Source organism: Bubalus kerabau, chromosome 5, assembly GCF_029407905.1.
Source record: "Bubalus kerabau isolate K-KA32 ecotype Philippines breed swamp buffalo chromosome 5, PCC_UOA_SB_1v2, whole genome shotgun sequence".
Lineage (NCBI taxonomy): Eukaryota > Metazoa > Chordata > Mammalia > Artiodactyla > Bovidae > Bubalus > Bubalus kerabau.
In genome coordinates this window covers 54,185,390-54,209,481 of record NC_073628.1, presented here as the reverse complement: position 1 = coordinate 54,209,481, position 24,092 = coordinate 54,185,390, and the positions used below count along the sequence as shown (strand labels likewise).

Sequence of the window (24,092 nt, the reverse complement as noted above, 5' to 3'; positions counted from 1 at the left end):
TTCTGCAAAGACCTCTCCATGAAGAAGAGACCTGCCCTCTCTCCCTCTGCTTACTATGATGAGTTTCTCCAGGGCCCACAAATCTTTTGAGTGCCAGACAAAATCGTGTTTTTTGAGAAAGTGAAAGTCTGTTGATTTAGTATTAAATCTTTTTCCAACTCAGATGATTTCTAATACTTTGCTTTCATGAAATTTGATAGAAGACCAAATTGAGCTCTGTCAAAAGTTAGATCATTAAAAATCATTTTGATGATAGATCACCCTATCAGAGGGAGCTCGGTAACGGACATTACTATGATAAAGTTCCTTTCATTTTCATGAAAAATGTTTCATGAGTGTATAATAACTGTAACAACAATAAATGTAAAATGTTGGTGAGGATTGCCATCTATTTTAGGAAATAGATGCATCTTAATTTAGCAAGTCTGATGAAAACTGGTTTTTCCAATAACATTGTACTTTTTATATATAATAATTATTTATGAAATCCTGTTGTAATAAATCACATATTAATAGTACCTATAATGATAGTTCAGTCTGGAATTATTTCTTTAATATCTAGAGCTACTTGGCTACAGGATTTAAATGTTACCTTCAAATTAAAATGTACAAAATTAAATTCAATTTATATACATACTTTTGCTGCAGATAAATGTGAGTGATCAATGAAAGGATTTTAGGCATAAAATGTATCACATTAACATAAAATTATGTGAAAAAGTACAGTGGAAATGCAACATTAAGGAGTAAATGAAATAACTTTTGCCTTCTAAAGATGAACTTGTAGGTGTATATTAAAACGAATTAAGGTGGATCTCAAATTGCTGTGGCATTAGATTGTCTTGGAAACAGTGAAGAAGTCATATTAGGATTTTACTTTTAAATGTTTCCTACTTCTGTTTCACCAGAGATTATATCCTTGGCAACTACTTAGATTGAGGAAGAAATGTTTTAGATGTTAACTTAAACACGTGTGAAATGTCATATAGTGTTTTTTTGTTGTTGTTGTTTAAGATAGTGCTAATATGCATTTTGAAATATGCACAAATGAATAATTTGAAAAGACATATAGTTTAAAGAATTATTTTAAGGGATAACCAAGCAGGAAATTGAAGGTCTCTATATCCAACAGCACATAAGGAGAATGAAAAAACAGGGGTCCAGAAATGGCTCCATTTGGTCTGGTTCAGGCTCTTTCCACACTTCCTCCCACTGCCCTCCTTCTAGTGCAGGATCCAGGTCTAACAGGTCCTCAGTTCCAACTTAATTTCCCATGTTACCACTACTCTCCTCCCCCAATGCATGGCACTCATTTCTTTCACACTTAATGACAATCATGTTGACTTGGCCCTGGGACCACCTCATGGAATATCCAGGCAGTCATCATTTCCTGGCTCACGCTCCCTCCCTCACTCTTGCCTCAAATCCCAGAAACCCTCTTTATGCTTCCCTCTTTATACTTCCTCTTTTCTTCTTTAGCACAACCTGCTGTGATAGATGGGGGTAGAAGGGGACGGATGGATGGATGGATAGGTAAGTATGTAGAAAGAAGAAATTGGGGCTCAGAGGATTTAAATGGTTTGCCTGTGAAGACACAGCAAGAAATGGTGGAGTTAGTATTTGGAAGCAAGTCACCTGTCTTCAGACTCTTCGCCTTATGCACGACATCACTGAACCCAAGTCCAAGGTCAAAGAAAACCAATTGGAATCTTTTGAGCCTGGGGTGGCCCACTCAAACCTTACTGATCATGTAACCCTGGAGATAGTGGTGGGTGTTAGCATGTGGTCCTTGTCCGATGGCCACTGTCTGGGGCCTTCACACTTCATCTAGGTTCTCTGCCAGACATTTGGAAAGGACTTACAGCCAGGGAAATGAACATATATGTGTACTTCCATGTACCGTGGGACAAGATTACTTAGAACAGGACATGATGGTGTGGAGCTAAGAGAGCTGAGTATAAACAAACATTCACATAAAAATGGGCAAGTTTTGCTGCAAGTGGTGTTTTAGTCTGGATAGCTGTACCGGAAATAAAACTTGGGTAGATGTCAAAACACCAGTCATTTAACTTTAGCTTTATTTTTAATTAAAGACACTGACTTTTAGAAATCAAGAGAATACTAAACCTGTTTCGACTTACCTCAAATTGCCCAAATTAATAGTTATTTCTGGATAAGTTGACTTCACCTATGCTTTTGTGTCATTTTTTGGAAAACTTTTAAGGATACTTTTTTTTTTTTAAAGTGCATTCAGACATGCAGTTTAAAAAATAATTACTCCTACTATGGAGCTTGATATTTTTATTCTTCATTGTGATGTATTTCATTTGGGCTGAGCCCTTAAAACGTTTTAAAGTTAGTTAGGATTCAGGGTCACAAAAACTTCAGACAGAACTTTAGCAACTAAACAACAACTGAACGACAGAGTAATTGATTCCCTAGAAGTTAAAGGAGTCGATCTGTAAGTCAGATACACAGTGAATAATTTTAGTTCACTTAGCACACATAGGACATGATTTGCTAAAGAAAGGACTATGGCTTTATAAACAGCTGAAGGTTGCTCTCCAAGACCACATGGAAGTTCAAGTGTGCAGATGGCCAGGAGTTCAGCAACCTGGACTTATTCTGCCTGTCCTCATGGATTGGCTCCAGCTGTTTCCCTCTGAGCACAACTCAACTTGCTGAATAGTCAGGCTCACTGTCAGTGACCAACGTTCGTATATTGTCCAACAGGAAAGGATGAAAGAGACCAGTGCAAATGACCTCCCCTGGCATTTGGGGCAGGAAAATCTATTTCTGTGAAACTTTGCTGTACAGGAGAAACAGCATCCAGACCCCTGGTGTCTACATATCAATAATGCTTCTGTTTCTATTAGGATGAATAAAAGTCACCTCTCCCAGCGTTTCAAATACTGAGGATCATTTTATTTTTAGCTGCCAGTGCTGCATACAGAGAGGACACAGGGTTCCAGGGAGGTGGAGGGGCTTGCCTGAGATCATAATGCAAATTATTAGTGGTAAGTCAGAATATTTCCTGATATCTCTTGACTCTAAACACCCACCTACTACTATCCACCTGTGAACTTGGAATCGATTCACGAATTAATTTACTATTCATGGCCAGTGTTTGTGAAGTGTTGTAATGTCCTGTGCCAAAGATACTTGTGTGCATGCTCAGTCGCTAAGTTTTGTCCAACTCTCTGTGACCCCATGGACTGTGGCCTGCCAGATTCCTCTGTCCATGAGATTTACCAGGCAAAATTACTGGAGTCAGTGTCCATTCCCTCCTCCAGGGCATCTTCCTGAGCTCTCCTAAATCTCCTGCATTGGCAGGCAGATTCTTTACCATTCTGCCACCTGGAAAGCCTTCAAAGATGCTAATGGTATTTTCTTAGTATGATTTGATATCTATTTATAGTGTAAGGCAGTAGCAACTGAATATAAGCTATAGAAGAAAAAATTTAAGTTGGAATCCATTCTGAAAATACTTGAAAAAAAAAAAAAAAAGAAAAAAAAGATCAGGGATGGATAGAACACAACTGTGCCCAGACTGACAGCTTTGGGAAGAGTGGGATATTCCAGTCTGGAGTAGTCTAGAATATTCTCCATGCGCCCCAGTGCCGAGCACCAAGCCTGGCTCAAAGCTGACAGCCAGCCAGCGTGTGTTCATCCAGACTGAAGCACGTGCATGTTTCATTTGAGCTGCTCTCTTAGCTCATCAAAAGGAGTATCTTAGAGTTTTTCATTTCTGGTTCCTCCAGGGGTTCCTATCAGGCTCCCCTGGATTATTGGGAGGAAACTGGACCCTGAAAGTAGCCCAGGTGAGTGGGAACTCAGAAGGCATGAGTTCTTGCCTTGAAGTTCAGAACCTTTGAAGCAGCCATGCAAGATGTGGCCAGGACGAGCTGCCAGTGCTGCTGGGCTGGTGTGTAGAAGAGGACCCCTGGCTAGCTCATCAATCCCCCTGTCCAGGAGCCTTAGCATCCAGTGCAAGGTGCTGGCTCCCAGGTGCTCCGAGCTGGAGCTGCGGACGCTTCATCCATATTATTGTTTCTAACTGCTGATGCAGGCTGCATGTAAGTACAAGGAAAGGAGCAACCTGGGTTCACATGAAATCCACCTGAGCACCCCAGCCTGCTGCTTGCTACCTGCCTTCCAAGAAGAGATGTGGCAGCTCTGCTGCTGAACCTTGGAAAGTCCTCTACATGTGTTTGTGATAGGAGATTGCTCTTCCAGAACACAGATACTGTTGGCTGTTTGTTTTCCTGAGACAATCAACTTGTGTTCTTTCCCAGCAGAGCGCCTACACAGCCCTAGGCTTCTGTTTCTCTGGATTGTGGAAACACTACTCTCCTTTTCAGCTGTCCTTGGAAAACTGTTACGGACCTCCTAGAGAAGAATGCTATTGCTTGGGGTTCTAAGTGGATTCAGGGGAGGAGTAGGGTGGTGTGGGCACAGATGATACATGCACCAGTTTCATTAACTGAGACAATGCAGATTGTCCACAATATCAAATGATACACCTCTGGAAATCCTAGCTGGCCAGGGGGTGGTTCACAGCTTAAGAAGTGGCTTCATAACTTATTCAGAGTGTGGCAAGTCCTTCAGGATTCTGAGCCCAGTTTTTTTCAAGCTACTCAATGACATGGGAAAGGAGGGGGAAATGTTCTAATGTGAAAGAAATGTAAAAGAGACCTAAGTCACATAATAATAACCTTACATAGTGTCTCAAAGAAGCCTACAATAAGAAAGAGTGTTTTAGGTATTTGAGGAACTTTAGGATATATGAGAACAAAGAGGAATTTATCTGTATCTGCTAGGTTATCCGACTTTTTGGTATATAAATGTTCATCGAAGTCTCTAACAATCCTTTGTTCTTGTATCTTATCATTTGTAATGTCTTCTCCTTCATTTAGAATTTTATTTTAGTCCTTTCTTTTTCTAGATGAGTCTAGCTAAAGATTTGTTTATATTTTTTAAGAACAACAGAGCTTATTAGTTTCATTAATTTTATGTTATTTTTTAAAAATTTTCTATTTAATTTATTTCCTTTCTGTTCTTTTCCTTATATTAATTCTGGGCTTGGTATGTTCTTATTTTTCTGGTTCCTTATTAGGTTGCTTATCTGAGAGCATTCTTTTTTATTCATGTACACATTTATTGTTATAAACTTTCCTCTGAGAACTTCTTTTGCTCCATCCGTTAAGTTTTGGTGGTATTCGTTTTCTTTCTTTCTCTCTCTCTCTCTCTCTTTTTTTTTTTTTTGGTGCCTAATATCTCTTGTGTAGCTGCTGTGCTATAAATCCCACATAGTGTCATGCCAAAAGGTGCAAGTTTCTTTATCTGACTTTCAGGAAGCTAGTAGAGAATTAATGTAAGACATGCTGGAGCAAAACAGGAGCAAAAAGCACTGAAGCTTGCAGAGGCCACTTCCACCTAGTAAAGTCCCTACATATAAGATTGCCACCCAGAAATAGAGAGAGCCATGGTGCGCTCTACTTGGGCATCCTGAAAGAATCCCAGAGCTGCATGTTACAGGGATTTCCTTCTGTCTTTTCTGTTTGTAACTCAAATGTACAGAATTAAACTAGTTCCTCAGGCAGTATCAAAGCAACTTTCCTCATGTCACAAAAATTTCCATAAGTTTGAGACTTAAAAGTAGATCCCCAGTGGGGGCAGTGGTGTCAAAGCCCACAGCAGGAGCTCAGGGGAGAGGCTTACAAGCCTCCACTCTCATCCTTGCTCATACACCACAAACCTTGTTTAGAACAGGTTACTCTAAATTATCAGGAAGTTCCATGCATGGTTAGATCACACAATGACGCATTCACTGTCTGTTGAGAGCTGACAGTGTGGCCACCACTTTTCAGGGTGCAGCAATGTCGCAGGGACTGAGACACCATGCTTCCTGTCATTATGGCATTTATAGTCGAGGAACGTCTGAAGTAACCTCATTTATAAAGAGGCGGAAACCTGGTTTTGGTAGATTTGATTTTCAGAAAAAGAGATAGTACCCTTTACACTTTACTGTCCTTGTATTTTCTGTATTTGTGTTTTTGCATCAATTTGTCCTCCTAGGACTCCAGCTCAGACCAGTTATATAGTAGTCTAAGAAACCAACAAAAGTCCACAAGTTGGCTCCAATACCACCCCCACTTTTTTTTTTGGTGGTTGAAGTAGCATAATCCACTAAATCCCTCAAGTTTTGGTACTGCTCTGTCATCTGGGAGTGCTTTAGAAACTGTGAATTAGAGAGAAGTTGACAAATAAATTAGAAATCCCAGTGAGGTTGTTCGGATGTCTGGGTCACATGTGTTCCCAATTCTGTTCTGAGCTATTCCATTGACTATCGATGCTGAGACACTATGTCTTATGTCGACCTGGCCTTTGTAAAGCAGGGGAAAGTGAAAGTGAAGTCATTCAGTCGTGTCCGACTCTTTGTGACCCCATGGACTGTAGCCGACCAGGGTCCTCTGTCCATGGGATTTTCCAGGCAATAGTACTGGAGTGGATTGCCATTTCCTTCTCCAGGGGATCTTCCCAACCCAGGGATTGAACCCAGGTCTCCCACATTGTAGACAGATGCTTTACCATCTGAGCCACCAGGGAAGTCCCCTTGTGAAACAGGGGGGTCCTGGTCAAAAATGTGGTCAGCATTCCACTGCAGGATCATGGTATCTCTCTAAGAGGAATATTAACCTTGGTTTCCATCACTCATTGAGAAGATAAAATAGAAGGTTTAAATCCTGGCTCCAGCATTTACTAGCAGTATGACCCTGAAAACATAAGCAAGTTAGTATAACCTCTCTAAACTATTGCTTTAGTTCATTATCAATAAATGAGGCTAATAACATTTACCTTGCATTGCTGCAATGGTTAAATGATAAAGTCCGTGGTAGAGGGTTCATATACACTCTGGGCTTCCCTTGTGGCTTAGCTGGTAAATAATTGGCCTGCAATGTGGGAGACCTGGATTCAATCCCTGGGTTGGGAAGATCCCCTGGAGGAGGGAAAGGCTACCCCCTTCAGTATTCTGGCTTGCTTTAAATTTGTACCCCAGGCATCCCCTCACATGCTGATTCTGGACTTGGCCATGTAATAAGCCTTGACCAGTGGAGCATTAGCAAGAGTGATGCAAGTGAAAGCCTGGTAAGTCTTTGCACATTGGGCTCTGTTTTCTTGGAATCCATCTGCCATGCTGTAAAGAAGCATAAGCAGCCATGTGGAGAAGCCCACTTGGAGGAGAATGGAGGCCTTAAGCCAACTCCCAACTGGGCTCCCAGCCTGCAGCCAGTACTGATTTCCATCCATCTGTATGAGTCTATTTTAGATCTTCTAGACATCCAACTCAAAGCCAGCAACATTCTTGAAGCCTAGTAACCTTGTGGTCAACCCCCAGAGCTGTAAGAAGGACTAAGAAATTGTGAGAAGCCATTAGATTTGGGGTGATGTGTTATGTAGCAGTCGATAGCTAAAACAGAGCCATGTGGACTCCTGCCACCACAGGTGGCATTGATTTTGTGTCTGGTGGAAGAGTGGAGAAGTTTGGAGGAATGACGAAGAGACTGTTTGGTGCAGGCTGAAACACAGTGGAGGCTATCCTACTGGAAGCTGCAGGAAAGAGAACTTGAGTTCTATAGCCACAGAACAGTTACCAGAACTATGCTGGTGGAAATATGGGAACTAGAAGAGGTGCCTCATGAACTTGGGGTCTGGCTAAGGATTTTCCTGGACAGGATGTTGAACGTGTCATCTGCCTCCTTTTAGACACCTGTGGTAAAGTCCAGGAGGAGCTACTTGAGCTAAAGAAAGGAATGTTTAGATTTCAAGCAAATTTAGAAGAACTGAAAAGGCACTAGACCTTGTGGGTTTGATAATAAAATTGCTTTCATCTCTCCAAGTAAAATTTCTCAAAGTGAAAAATGGCCTTGGTTTGAAGATGAAATCCAGAATGCTGTTAGTAAAACATGATCTCAGGGTCAACGTCTCTGTTAAAACATGAGCAAGATTTAGAGTATCTCAGTGATCCTCTCAGCTAAACAAGAAAACTTCTAAGAGTCTTAAAGGTACCATGTAAAGCAGAACTACCAGATCATCCAGAGGAATGGGGAGAAATGTAACATTGTTATTAAGTCTTTAAATATATGGGTGGTTTCTTATGCAGCAATAGATCAGCCAAACAGGTCACTAATGGTTTTTAGATGCACTTGTATAATGGTAGGATAAAATATTTTTGACTTCACATTTAACTTTTGCCATATAGTCAGAAAAGAGCTACTTTTGCAAAAATATTCAAAATGTTAATTTTTACCCCTGTGCTCTGTATTTTTGTCAACATCTTTATTTTCTCTTCTTAAATTGTTAACTGGTCAAGTTGTATATAAGGGCCTTTCTCGTAAGCTCAGTTGGTAAAGAATCTGCCTACAATGCAGGAGATCCGGGTTCGATCCCTGGGTTGGGAAGATATCCTGGAGAAGGAAATGGCAACCCACTCCAGTATTCTTGCTTGGAGAATCTCATGGACAGAGGAGCCTGGCAGACTACAGTCCATGGGGTTGCAAGAGTCGGACATGACTTAGTGATTAAACCACCACCTTCACAAGCTGTGTGTATTCTCATTTATTATTGGCTTGATATATTTTAAGCAGTTCTATGATATTGCTTTCATCAACTTCATGAAATCCTGCACCTTTTGCAATATTTACAATTTCTTTTCACTTTTACTGTCCTTGAATTTATTATCTGCTATAATGTTGGTAGGATGGATACTAATGTCTTGAAAGAATGGGTCTTCAGTTAGACATTAATTTTATAAGTAGTCAGTTTATTAATGAATATTTTTTCTTTAAGAAGTTTTGCTTCTTTTAAATAACCCAGACATTGAATTCTCATATAATGAGAGGCACTCTGGTACCACTCAATTTATAACTGAACAGGCCCTAGGACCAGACAGGGCTTAATGTTCTGGTCGAAGCTGAGTTGAAGTATGTGATTCAGGCTCACCGTCTAAGAGGAGCTTATGTTTTTCACCCTGAATCTAAATATTGGTGCAATCCACTCAGATGTAACTTTGGAGTGCGAGAGAACTAGAGAGAAGTCTGGCCCACTTAGCATGCCACTGTAAAGTGTGGAAGAGGTGGAGAAAAGAAATGAATGCTCTGTGAAGAGAGATTCTGCACAGTGTGCAGAAGGATGCTGACAAGAAAGCTCTCCCCATCCATGTAATCCTCCAAGGCACCATGAGCCTACTCCTGGCAAATGTGTCCTGAGGCATGTCCAGGGTGCTGGGCAATAAAATCAGTACATCTTCATCTCTTGTGGGAAGATAGAGGAAGGAGTGGGTAAAGAAGTAGTAAAGCAGGAGAAAAGGAGTAAAGAATCTCCTGTCTCTACAGTGTCTGTCATACTGGAGAGAATCCATCCATTAGGTGATGGGAGGCTGGTTGGTCAGAAAGTAGTAAAAGGAGGTAGGTATTGTACTCAGAGGGCAGATCCCTCTATATTTCCCTCTCACATTTCCCCTTTGGAGAGGAGATAAGAGAACTGAGCAAAGGAAGCCACACTTCTGGGTGGCATTGATTTAGCAACTGTGATAGAAGTTGGTTACAGGAATGAGCTCTCCTCCAAATTGAAGTTCAGAAGTTATTGCTAAAAAAAGCCATAAGAGTTTTTAAAAGCCGATTTTTCCCAAAGTCTGTTACTAGAAATCGGAGGAAATTGACTCCAGGAAAGGATTGAAGTGGAATGAGAAGCTCCGGAGTGAAGATTTAGAGATTCGTGTCAGATTAAGCTGAGATTGAGAAGAGGAGAGAGATCCAAAGGAACGTATTGTACATCAAGTGGAATTCTTTAAAAGAGTTATTCCAGAAGAGTTACCTGCTTCTATTGCTGAGTGTTAAGCTTAGGTATTTCCACAAAGCACTCCTTTTTGTAAATAAAGAGTAGAACATGTATAGCTATATTATATTATAGTTATAATCTAATCCCAAAGCCCACATTTTTTTTCTTAGTTTGAACACACAAATTTATTACATGAAAAGATGACATTTAAACTGAGTAAATTGTTTCAGTGTTGGATAAACTTTCAGCTGAGGTTGTACATTTATAGATACAGAACATATATATTTGTCCATTCATTTAACAATTATTCAGTGCCTGCTCACTGCTTGTCATTACATGTAGTGTTCATATTATTAATGAAAATTTAGAAAGCTTATTTTTAAAGGCTGTAATGTGTAAAGAAGTTGCACTGGCAGTAAGTCATAGAATTTTTAAATGGAAAAAAGTCAGTAATGGAAAATTTGGGGAAAAACAGATATTCTTCTGCAATGTACTTTATCTTAGAAGTAGAAGTTGCTGAAATACTGACCACATTATGCCTTTGCAATGAGAGCACAGAAAGAAAGGTTAATACGTGCCAAAGGAAACTAAAAAAAAAAAAAATCGGGGGAAAAAAAACATTCTAACTGTGATGCCTTTGGGGTTTTGCTATAAATGAAACTGTTGAACTTTTTCCTGATGCCAGAAAAGGGGCTGCAATCTAGCATTATTTATGTTTCAGTTATATTTATTAACCCTGTTATTCCAATGCTTTCACAGTAAACATAAGAATCCCTGAACAGCTCCCAACTTTTCTATTCATTTCTCAACAGTCATCACAGTGTCCCATCAAGACAAAAATCCTGTGAGATCCTTCCTCTGGAATAAGAGCCTTTTTCACAGCAAGCTTTCCAACAGGATTTTAACTCTTCTATGGAGCTGGCCAAAACACTGAACCAGCAAATTGAAAACACACAGTGGTATGTATGCTTGGGTCTTAATGAAATTTCCCATGTGTGCTATTCAGTCAGCTTCATACATTCTCAGGACAGGTACTGAAGAGCTGAGGACTCAGGCAAGTGCTCAGAGGTGAGAATTTGTCCAGGATACACAGTGTGTGAATTCAGTCTAGAGAGTGGACCCAGCTGTGGGTCTTCTCTTTAGCAGGAGGGCTCTTCCCTTTTAAGAACTGTGTCCCATTCAGCCTGCCATGGCTTCTACTACCTCCCTGGGAGACTTCACTTCCTGTGGGAAAGAACCACTCATTGATAATATCTCAGGGAAAGTCAGAGCAGCATTAGAATAATCACACAGATACCCTCTCTCCACTTCTCAACTATGGCTTATTTCCATTTGCTTCCAAGGACACTGATGTGAAAGGGAACAGTGTGATACTGACATCAATGAAACCCACCTTGCTCTCAGTCTGAGGGTTGGTTATGATCTGAAATATAAAGGGGAACTTGGTTCCTTAGAGACTCATCTGAGCCCCACCATGCTAAATCTTAACCGTGGTCAGTTCCATGGACTCTATTTAAGAGAAGGTGTTTCAGAGGACGTTGAACAAGGTTCTCAAGCCATTCTTCTGCAGGTAAAGGCTGTGTCTTCCAAGGCAAGCCTTTCTCTCCCCAACCTATTGATGGCAGCAATTTGACTTTTGGTGGATATTATCCCCCAAAGGACGGTGCTCTATTTTATTCACTTCTGTATGCCCAGAGCCTAGAATAGTGCCTGACACATGGCAGTTGAAGGGGAAATGTTGCAAGTTATTTGTTGAAACGTACATGTGATTGACAACAGTGTCAAGATGCTCAATCTATACATAACCACTTCCATTTGGCATCTAGAAACTTACACAAGAGGATGGTGGGGATTTAGTTTGATACACTTAAAATTGCACAGGAATTCTTAGACCCTCAGCTCAGCTTCTGGAAAAATCAACTAGTCCTCCTGTTTCTGTTTTGCCAACTGTGAAAAGGGGTCTGGCCAAGTCTTCACTGTGACAGAGTGAGGAAAAAATGTGAGCACAGTGTTTAACACCTAACAGAGAGATGCATTCCAGCGAGGTGCTTGTCAACTCCACTCTTAGCTCCTTCTTTTTCTGAAATGCAGATATGGAAAACTATAGAGTGAGATGTCTATCAAGAGTCCGTCCCTCTTGTTTCTATCTTCTCCTGATAGAATTGTCATGGATTCAGCACCAGAATGTTGGTTTAGGCTAAATATTGGTCCCCAGATTGGATGGATTGAAGCTATTATAGACAGTGCCTACATGTCCTAAACCCACCTTCTGAAAATGTACTCTGTATGAACAGGCAAGGGAAGGACTATGTATGTGGCATGTCAGCAGTCCCATAACTTCTCTGTTACAGAGCAAGATTCCCACAGAGTTTGAACACAGAATTATCTTTAAGGAAGGCACTGTTTGGGAGCCAAGGGACCCCAGGCAGTGATTCCTAACCCCAAGCCCCATTCCCAGCACCCCTAACTGTCTGTAGTTATGTGACCGGGGCAAGGCATTTAACCCTTGGGACTTAGCTTCTTTGTCTGTGAAATAATGCTGGCTTCCTGCCTCCCAAGGGGACAGAAGGAAGAATGATTTAATATTTACATAGCGCATTGAGAACCTCCAAAAAGGCAGCATACAACTGGTAAATATGATATAGTGGGAAGAATGTCTTTTAAGTTGTTGGTCTCTGCTCAGCCTTTCCATATGTCTCTGGTCAGCCTTGTTCCACATGTACAATATTAAAATGACAGGTGAAGGGGTTTGATTGGATAATGTGCTAGTCAGGCATTGTCAGAAAAACAGATGAATATATATATATATACACACACATACATACTTACATATATATATAATCACCAATATGATATGTATATATGTGTATATATATATAATATATATAAGGACATACCTATATTTATATATACCTAGGATATAGGCATGTATTTTTTCATTTTGCTTCACTTCATTGCACTTTACAGATATGTTATTTACAAACTGAAGTTTTGTGGTTAAACTTGGTGTTTGCCTGGTGTTGAGCAAGTCAGTTGGTACCATTTTCCCACTAGTATTTGCTCACTTTGTGTTTCTGAATTTATCTTACTAAGGTCAGCCTCACTAACCCCAAAGCTGAGGGCTTACTCTGTCAGTAGTTGGGACCTATACCAATGCCTTATTATGGTCCCAGGAGCTGCCTGTGGCTCAGATCATGAACTCTTTATTGCAAACTTCAAACTTAAATTGAAGAAAGTAGGGAAACCACTAGACCATTCAGGTATTACCTAATTCAAATCCCTTATGATTATACAGTGGAAGTGACAAACAGATCCAAGGGATTAGATCTGATAGACAGAGTGCCTGAAGAACTAAGGACGGAGGTTCATAAGACTGTACATGAGGCAGCAATCAAAACCATCCCTAAGAAAAAGAAACGCAAAAAGGAAAAATGGTTGTCTGAGGAGGCCTTACAAATAGCCAAGAAAAGAAGAGAAGCAAACGGAAAAAGAGAAAAAGGAAAGATATATCCATCTGAATGCAGAGTTCCAAAGAATAGCAAGTAGAAATAAGAAAGCTTTCCTAAGTGATCAATGCAAAGAAATAGAGGAAAACAATAGAAAAGGAAAGCCTAGAGATCTCTTCAAGAAAATTAGAGATATCAAGAGAACACTTCATGCAAAGATGGGCATAACAAAGGGCAGAAATGGCATGAATCTAACAGAAGCAGAAGATATTAAGAGGGGGCAAGACTACACAGAAGAACTATACAAAAAAGATCTTCATGATCCAGATAACCACGATGGTGTAATCACTCAACTAGAGCCAGACATCCTGGAATGTGAAGTCAAGTGGGCCTTAGGAAGCATCCACTATGAAGCTAGTGGAGGTGATGGAATTCCTGTTGAGCTACTTCAAATTCTAAAAGATGATGCTATGAAAGTGCTGCATTCAATATACCAGCAAATTTGGAAAACTCAGCAGTGGCCACAGGACTGGAAAAAGTCTGTTTTCATTCCAATCACAAAGAAAGGCAATGCCAAAGAATGCTCAAACTATCACACAATTGCACTCATTTCACTTGTTAACAAAGTAATGCTCAAAATTCTCCAAGCCACACTTCAACAGTACATGAACCATGAACGTCCAGATGTTCAAGCTGGATTTAGAAAAGGCAGAGGAACCAGAGATCAAATTGCCAACATCTGTTGGATCATAGAAAGAGAAAGAAAATTCCAGAAAAAAAATCTACTTCTGCTTCATTGATTCCACTAAAGCCTTTGACTTTGTGGATCACAACATACTGTGGAAAATTCTTAAAGAGATGGGAATAGCAGACCACCTAACCTGTCTCCTGAGAAATCTGTATGCAGACAAGATGCAGTCAGTCCAGGTTCGATGCACGATACTGGATGCTTGAGGCTGGTGCACTGGGGCGACACAGAGGGATGGAATGGGGAGGGAGGAGGGAGGAGGGCTCAGGATGGGGAACACATGTATACCTGTGGCGGATTCATTTTGATATTTGGCAAAACTAATACAGTTATGTAAAGTTTAAAAATAAAATTAAATTAAAAAAAAATAAAATGATCATAGCAGAAAAAAAAAAAAAAAGATGCAATAGTTGGAATCGGACATGGAACAATGGACTGGTTCCCAATTGGGAAAGGGGTACGTAAAGGCTATATACTGTCACCCTGCTTATTGAACTTATATGCAGAGCACACCATGCGAAATGATGGGCTGGATGAAGCACAAGCTGGAATCAAGATTTCCAGGGGAAATATCAATAACCTCAGATATGCAGATGAGACCACCCTTATGGTAGAAGGTGAAGAGGAACTAAATAGCCTCATGATGAAAGTGAAAGAGGAGAGTGAAAAAAGCTGAAAAGGCTTAAAACTCAACATTCAAAAAACGAAGATCATGGCATTCAGTCCCATCACTTCATGGCAAATAGATGGGGAAACAATAGAAACAGTGAGAGACTTTATTTTTTGGGGCTCCAAAATCACTGCAGATGGTGACTGCAGCCATGAAGTGAAAAGATGCTTTCTCCTTGGAAGAAAAGCTATGGCCAACCTTGACAGCATATTAAAAACAGATACATTACTTGACTGACAAAGGCCCGTCTAGTCACAGCTTTGGTTTTTCCAGTATTCATGCATGGATGTGAGAGTTGGACCATAAAGAAGGCTAAGAACCAAAGAATTGATGCTTTTGAACTGTGGTGTTGCAGAAGACCCTTGAGAGTCCCTTGGATTGCAAAGAGATCAAACCAGTCAATCCTAAAGGAAATCAGTCCTGAATATTCATTGGAAGAAATGATCCTGAAGCTCCAATACTTTGGCCACCTGATGTGAAGAAATGACTCATTTGCAAAGACCCTGATGCTGGGAAGGATTGAAGGCAAGAGGAAAGGGGGATGACAGAGGATGAGATGTTTGGATGTCATCACTGACTCAATGGACATGAGTTTGAGCAAGCTCTGGGAGTTGGTGATGAACAGGGAAGCCTGGCGTGCTGCAGTCCATGAGGCTGCAAACAGTCAGTCACAACCAAGCGACTGAAATGACTAAAGTGACTACACTGAACCTCTTCCATCTTGCAGGGAGCAGAGACTTGTCCTCACTGGAGTAGATACATTCTAGGTGTCGATCTGCCTTTCCTGCCCCACAGTGCTTCTTCCAGGAACTCTGGCCACAGAACCCATTTTCGAGCATCATGGTACTTCCTGTAGCATTGCTTCTGATCAGTGATTTTCATAGCATTTCTTCTTTGATGGCAAAGGGAATACAGCAATGTGCCCTTGGCTGTGAATTAACTGGTTTTACCGAGGACAGCATCACCTAGAAACAACTGGGCAAATTTTGAAAGCTTACTGAGACAGTGTGACAGCTAATGAAGACTCAAGTGTGTCAGATGGGAATCAACATCCTGAAAGGGTGGGGTGCAATCTTAAAGGGTGTTGTACATGCTGTGAAGGATATAGTGTATATTTGAAGCATAATGGTGCTATCTTACCCCCCACAGCCAGAACATATGGGTCTTGTTATTAAGGGGTGGAAGCGGCTTATTTCACCAATGAACCCACAACCCAGTTGTAGAATTTTTGCTTCCCATCCTGGCTTCCTTGAGCTCTGTTTCCTTGAAGATCTTGGTCCCCAAAGGGGAGCTACTCACCAGGGGATACTCACCTATGTCCAGGGCTCCAGGTGAACAACCCCAATCAGGAAGACACTTTGGCAGAGCTTCTAAAGAAGCAAAAACATGACTGATGTGTCTGTGAAGAATCCAGGAGAAGGACAACCCTCATAGGCCCCTGCATCTGGAAAATGCATTCTGGGTAGTACTGGAAGAGTTTTGATTCTGTCCAGTTTATACAACAAGAGAGACATCAGTTGTGTATACTGATTTTTATTTATTTGTTCATCTAAATGGAAGGAATAATCAGGTTCTTCAGGTCTGCAGAAACAGAAAAACTTTTTCCAGCCCTCTGAAGCACTAGATACAATTTAAAAACAACAACAACAAACAACAAAAAAAACACTTCCTTATTCTCTTGTCTGCATAAGTTACAGCACTAATTTAAAATAAACTTAACTTAAAATAGAGCAGGGCTGCTGGTGAAAACAAAATTAGTTAGTCCGGTTACTCCCTCATTTAGCCATCACTGGTGATTCTGCAAAGGTTATTACTATTTATAAACTCAGCTTCTTTTTAAATATTCATTTATTTATTTGGCTGCACCGGGTTTTAGTTGTCACATGTGGGATCTAGTTCCTGGATCAGGGATTGAACCTGGGTTTCCTGAATTTGGAGCATGGAGTCTTAGCCACAGACCACCAGGGAAGTCCCCTCTACTTGTTTCTTGATAAAGGGCCCACCTGCCTTTAAAACATTGCTTGTTTTGTCCATATTTTAATGCTGTAGTTAAGAACATGAACTCTGAAATCTGATGCTGGTGTTTGAATCCTGGCTCAGTTCCTTTCTGGCTATGTGATCCTGGGTAAGTCAATTAACCTTTCCATACCTAAGTCCCCTGTCTCTAACCTGAGGATGGTAACAGTGTCCATTTTGAGTGTTTGGAGCATTCATTACAATAACATAGGCGATATGTTACAATAGTGCTTGGCACATAGTAAGCAGTGAATCAGATCAGATCAGATCAGTCACTCAGTCGTGTCCGACTCTTTGCGACCCCATGAATCACAGCACGCCAGGCGTCCCTGTCCATCACCAACACCTGGAGTTCACTGAGACTCACGTCCATCGAGTCAGTGATGCCATCCAGCCATCTCATCCTCTGTCGTCCCCTTCTCCTCCTGCCCCCAATCCCTCCCAGCATGAGTCTTTTCCAATGAGTCAACTCTTCGCATGAGGTGGCCAAAGTACTGGAGTTTCAGCCTCAGCATCTTTCCTTCCAAAGAAATCCCAGGGCTGATCTCCTTCAGAATGGACTGGTTGGATCTCCTTGCAGTCCAAGGGACTCTCAAGAGTCTTCTCCAACACCACAGTTCCAAAGCATCAATTCTTCAGTGCTCAGCCTTCTTCACAGTCCAACTCTCACATCCATACATGACCACAGGAAAAACCATAGCCTTGACTAGATGAACATTTGTTGGCAAAGTAATGTCTCTGCTTTTGAATAAGCAGTGAATAAATGTTAGCAGTTGTTATTGTTAATATTATAATTTGGCAATGCTTGCTCTAAGTTAGCGTGCCAGAAATATAAACCATTTTATATCCCCTCTTTCTCTACAAACCTGCAGAACACCTGCTAAATGACTGTTATGGATTGAATTCTGTCCCTTGTTCACATCCCCTCCTCTCTGCCCTGAATTTTTCTGTTCAAGTTTTAACCCCCAATGAGACTGTATTTGGAGATGGCACCTTTATGGAAGTGATTAAGGTTAAATGAGGTCACAAGAGTGTGGTCTAAACTGAGAGGCCTGGTGTCCTTAGAAGGGCCAGACATTTCTGTCTCTCTATATGTACAAAAAAGACAGGCCATGTGGGGACACAGAGGAAAGGTGGCCGTTTACTAGCCTGGAACCAATCCCATTGACACCCTGATCTTGGACTTCCAGCCTCCAGCACTGTGGGAAATAAATGTCTGTTGTTTAAGCCCCTTAGGCTGTGGTATTTTGCCATGGCACCCTGAACAGACTAAGACGTTATGAAACGTTTTAACTCATATATTGAAGGAGAGACAAATGGGTAGTCCTAACGTAGCATGTCTGATGCCATCCTCAAATGCCATTTCCCCTTGTGGGAAAAACTTAACTCTACCATCTCCCATGGTGGTGGTGGGGTTGTCGGGAGGAGTCATATACCATCAGGACTACTGTCCACTTGCTTCCCTCAATATAACTGTTTTCTACAGAATTAATCAAGGCTTCAGGATGACTTTCAGCTATGTAGAGGACAGTTATTGTCCGTGAGGAGCTCTTACTCTTACTTCTTTCCTCTTCCAACACAGATGATCTTGTAGGACTAAGAATCTGGTCCATTGAGTCACAGCTTCCCTGGTGGCTTATACGGTAAAGAATCTGCCTGCAATGTGGGAGATCTGGGCTTGATCTCTGGGTTGGGAAGATCCCTTGGAGGAGGGCATGGCAACCCACTCCAGTACTCTTGCCTGGAGAATCCCATGAACAGAGGTGCCTGGGAGGCTACAGTCCTGGGGTCACAAAGAGTAGGACATGACTGAGCGATTAAGCACACATCTGTCCATTGAGTCTTCGGTTGGATTCTGGATTGGTGTGACCCCATAGATCTTTAGCCTTCATTCCCTCAGAAGCTGGGCCACACTGGCTGGATTCCTGGCCATTTCACTTCAAGGCATGCCCAAAGCCTTCCCAGGGTCTTCTGGTTCCCTGAGACCATGCTGCTCATGGCTTCTTCCTCCTGAGTCCCTGCCTCACGCCATCTGGATTTCTACCCTGCCACAAGAAGCATGCATGAATTTAATTGTCCTAACTGAAGACTTGGGGATCTCAGGAAGATTTGGTTGTCATGGGATGTGAGGCCTTGGAATTTTCTCTCTCCCCCCACCCCAATTTTCTCCTTACCTTTACTTTCCGAATTTCCTAAGAACTCTTTCTTTCAGTCAGAGAAGACTTTGGCTGAGTTCTAAGACTTAAACTGGCAGAAAACCTGGTTAATAAGATGCTTGCAGAACAAAGAGCCTTCCATTTTACAGCAGTTTTGCTTATCAACTTATTGTAAATATAATATGTATGACATATGTATGATGATATGTATATTATATCCATGCTATTTCATATATATATGATGTTTTGACTATACAAAATATTTATACTTATAAATAATCTTTTTTTTTTCTTACTACATGAAGAAGAATAAAGGCAATTGGGAGATAAAAGGAACTGCCTAATTTAGAAATAAAGATTTAACTGTAGAGTTTAGGTCTCTTCAGAGTCACTCATTGACTTGTGAAAAGCTCTTTGGAACTTCTGAATCTATTTCTCAGGTGTAGGGTGTTCAGAATCTGAAAGTAGGAATGAGGTTAATCATGAGACCATGTAGCTGTAGGAAAATCCAAGCAATGTGGCTTTGGCTTTTCCGATGTTGAAGGCTTTCCTAAGAGCATCGTTAAAACATAAGAGATGGAAAGGGAGAGAGAGATTCGGAAAAGTTTATTAGATCACACAGATTTTCCAAGGTAAACTCTGAGACGGTAAAGTTAGATTTCTGTGCCATTTGAGTGTAAATGAACTACTCAGAAAATACAAAATCGTACGCTGAGTACTCATGACAATTGACGGCAATCATTCTAAGAAGGCCATGTCTGGAGCGCGCTTTGTGCCTGCAAAGCTTCCACCTGGTCGGTGCGCAGGGCTCCGGAGAGGGCTGGGCCGCCTCTCCCCACACTGACTTTTTGGCCGCGGACCTCTGCGCTGGCGCAAACACCGAGTTCGGTCGGGGGGCTCCCGGTCCAGCGCCGACTGCGCTGTCTCCCCAGCACCCCGCGCCACTGGACGGCTTCCCGCCTCCGCCCCTCCCGCTGCCGCCCAGCCCCAGCCACGAGGGGCAGGAGGCGGCGGTGGCCGGCTCTCTCCGTGCCCTTTTAAAAGCCTCCCAAGCCAGGCCCCACAGGAGGATCCAGGCAGAGGAGGGAGCAGCACGCTGAGCTTCCGCAGAGGTGCGTGGAGCCAGGTCCCAAGGCTGCGCCTCCCGCTGGTAGGGCCTGGCACTTCGGATTCCCCAACGCTCTCGCTCCCGCCGCGGGGCTCCCCCCTCCCCTGGCCATGCGCCCCGGGTAGCGCGCCTGGGGCGCAGAGCCAACCCGGCGGCTCCCGCCGCCCGCCCTCGCCGCCGGCATACTGCGCCTGCTGCGGCTTCCCGCGCTCTGCCTGCCCGGCGGGCTGGAGGCCGCCGGTGGCTGCCAGCTGCCCTCCTAATGGAGACCCCTGAGCGAGGGCTGCCGAGCGGAGCTGGCCGAGATCATCGTGCACGCCAAGGTGCTCGCGCTGCACGAGGAAGTACACGGCCCGTACAACTACCTGCCCTGGTAGTATGAGGCCAGCGACGTAGGGCTCTTCTACTCCGCTGAGATCGAGATGCTGTGCGACCAGGCATGGGGCAGCATGCTCGAGGTGCCTGGGGGCTCCAGGCTCAACCTCACCGGCCTGGGCTACTTCTCCTGTTACTCCCACGCCATGGTCCAGGATTACTCCTATTTCTTCTTCCTCAGGTGAGCCTGCCAACTCTCGCCCATACCATCCCTTCAGCCACTTGGCATGGCCAGCAGAGGTACCTTTATCCCCAGCAGGCTCAGGAACTCCTTCAGAATCCTGTCTGGGCGATGTTAAGTGATGCCCTGGTCTCCTTCCCATTTTCTGCTCTTTGGTGCTCCTCATGTTGAGTCTACAGAGATCTTGGGTGCCTCTGGCTAACACTGTTGGAAAAACAGGGATGGTTCCCGTGCTTGACCAGGGAAGAGTGTTTCAGGCCAAAGCTCAAGATGGTTTCCAGCAACAAAGAGCCCATTTTCAATAGCAGAGTTTATGCGGGGGGATAATAGGGGAAGAAGGCCCTGGTCACAGTGCTCTCAGGAGTATGAAGGGCAATCGGACAGGAGCCCTCTCTGGTTGATTTCCATGCAAGTTGGTCTGTGGTGCAGATGAGATCCCTGTGGATAAGAGTTCAGGCGATGGCGTCTCCTGGAGTTTGAAATAAGAAAGTGGAACCCTAATTGAGATGGAATCCTTATAGAGAAGGAAAGCTATATTTTTAAAGTGGATGCCGTGGGAGTTATTTGGATGGACAGTGGTCAAAACCAATCCAAACATCTTTGGAATCAGATGGTTGTTGGAATTCTGGCTCCATTCTTCCTGTCATTTTGAGCAAGTTACTGACCTTGTCGAGAACCTCAAGAGCCTCACCTTCATAATGTGCCAAACAAGGTTGGTTGAGAATAAATCCTAGTAACTGATGCAGAACACCTGGTGCAGGTTAGATGAGAAATGTGTAGTTACTCAATCCTGCACACCTGCTTAAATGCCAAGATGGGACTGGTGTGGAATGCAGCCCAGCTGTCCTCTTGTTTCACTCAGATTCGCTCATATCAGCTGCCAGCGGACCTCAATGCCAGGCTCTTCCAAATAGCAAAAGTTTATAGAGGAAGGGCCTGGGGGCGGGGGCATTAAGGGATTGGGAAGGTGCTCACAGGGCTGTGAAGAACAGAGAGGTGAATTAGACCAGGCCTTGTCTGTTGGGAGACTCCTGGAATCTTGTGAAGTTCCATGAAAGTTTGTCGTGTGGTCACGATGAAATGCATGTAGATAAGGGTTCAGGTTATGGGCTCAACTGAGGTTTGCAATACAAAACAGCAGGTGGAACCCTAATGCATTGGTTCTCTCCAATTTGAGGAGGAGGCTGATACAGAGGAACTGGAAGGAACCTCAAAATGGAATCTAACAGATAGTGATTGGACAATAAGTCCCATCTTCCCAGTATGTGGCATAGCATTAAGGATATTTGGAATGGCCATGACCTTGGTCTGCAGACTAACTTTGAGCTCTTGAGATTTCACATCACTGAGAAAGAAGACAGGTTCCACAGAGGGGCGTCTATAAGCTCACGGTAACACCTCTTTTCCATATTAAAGCCAGAATATCTAAGTTTAGAATACATGGCGTGCTTTTTGTTTGCTTGGGTGGTTTAGCCAGATTAAGTTGAATTAAAAAAAAATACTGGAGAAGTACAGTTTCTAAATAAAACTGGCAAGGAATGAGGTAGTACCTTCTTGATATGGATAAACTTAGATTTTTACATGTCTTTATTTAGGGAAACCAGCTCTAAAACTATTCAACAAGAAAATTTTATTTTCCAAATTAAAAAAATGCAGATGAATGGATAAGAAAGATGTGGTACATATACACAATGGAGTATTACTCAGCCATTAAAAAGAATACATTTGAATCAGTTCTAATGAGGTGGATGAAACTGGAGCCTATTATACAGAGTGAAGTAAGCCAGAAAGAAAAACACCAATACAGTATACTAATGCATATATATGGAATTTAGAAAGATGGTAACAATAACCCTGTGTACAAGACAGCAAAAGAGACACTGATGTATAGAACAGTCTTATGGACTCTGTGGGAGAGGGAGAGGGTGGGAAGGTTTGGGAGAATGGCATTGAAACATGTAAAATATCATGTATGAAACGAGTTGCCAGTCCAGGTTCGATGCACGATACTGGATGCTTGGGGCTGGTGCACTGGGACGACCCAGAGGGATGGAATGGGGAGGGAGGAGGGAGGAGGGTTCAGGATGGGGAACACATGTATACCTGCGGCGGATTCATTTTGATATTTGGCAAAACTAATACAGTTATGTAAAGTTTAAAAATAAAATTAAATTAAAAAAAAATAAAAAAAAATAAATATCAAGATCTCAAAAAAAAAAAAAATGCACTCTTTACACCGCCATTAAACAAAGAAGGATGCTGTTTTCATCCTCGTTTTATAGATTGTACATTTAAGCTTAGAGAATTTAAGAAATCTGTTGTGTGTCAAACAAGAGATAAGTAGCAGTGATAGGACTTGAATCTTGGGTTATTCCAATTGGCTTTCCTTTGCCCGGGAAACAAGGAGCACTCCACTAGGAGAAGGAAGGCGGCTTGGGAGATACACAAATGTTCACCCGCACCCATCCCCCAATTCACATGTTTTGAAAAACTTAAGGATAGATACATGCAGTGTGAGGTAGAGAAACAGTCAGAGAGTGACTCCTCTAATGTGAGCCATGTAGATGTGTAATTGGAAGCTCCATGTAAATCAGTGAAGATAGAATATGCTCTCACACTGCACAAAAATATCTCACAATGGTTTAAAGACTTAAACATAAGACATGATGCCATAAAACTCCTAGAAGAGAACATGGGCAAAATGTTCTCTGATATAAATTGGACCTTTTTTTTCCTTAGGTCAGTCTCCCAAGGTCATAGAAATAAAACCAAATATGAACAAAGGGGACTGGATCAAACTTACAAGTTTCTGCACAGCAAAGAAAACCGTAAAAAGAAAAAAAAAAAAGACAACCTAAAGAATGGGAGAAAATATTTGCAAATGATGCAATAGACCAGGGCTTAATTTCAAATATACAGACCATACAATTCAACAACAACAACAACAACAAAAACAATAAAAAAAATGTGCATAAAACCTTAATAGACATTTCTCCAAAGAAGACATGCAGATGGCCAGTAGACACATAAAAATATACTCAGTGTCATTAATTCTTAGACAAATGCAAATAAAAGCTGCAGCCAGGTACCATCTCCTATCAGGCAGAATGGCTATCATCAAAAACAGAACAAATAGCAAATGTTGGAGAGAGTGTGACGAAAGGGGAACCCTCCTACACTGCTGGTGGGAATGTAAGTTGGGGTAGCCACTATGGAAAACAGTATGGGGGATCCTCAGAAAATTCATAGGTCCACCATATGACCCAGCAGTCCCCCTCGTGGGCATATCCCCAGACAAAACTCTAATTCAGGAACATACATGCACCCCCATGTTCATAGCAGCACTATTCCCAACAGCCAAGATATGGAAACAACCTAAATGTCCCTTGATAGTTGAATGATTAAAGAAAATGTGGTACATATATATGAATATTACTCAGCCATAACAAGAAATAAAGAATGCCATTTGCAGCAACATGGACGGAAATAGAGATAATTGTACTAAGCGGAGTAAGTCACAAAGAGAATAATAAATACCATATTATATCACTT

The 24,092-nt window shown here is 42.1% G+C and overlaps 1 pseudogene; it reads left to right on the top strand.

Moving 5' to 3' along the window:
* Nucleotides 1-19,452: 19,452 nt before the first annotated feature.
* Nucleotides 19,453-24,092, top strand: part of LOC129654224 (uncharacterized) — a 72,732-nt pseudogene continuing 68,092 nt past the window's right edge.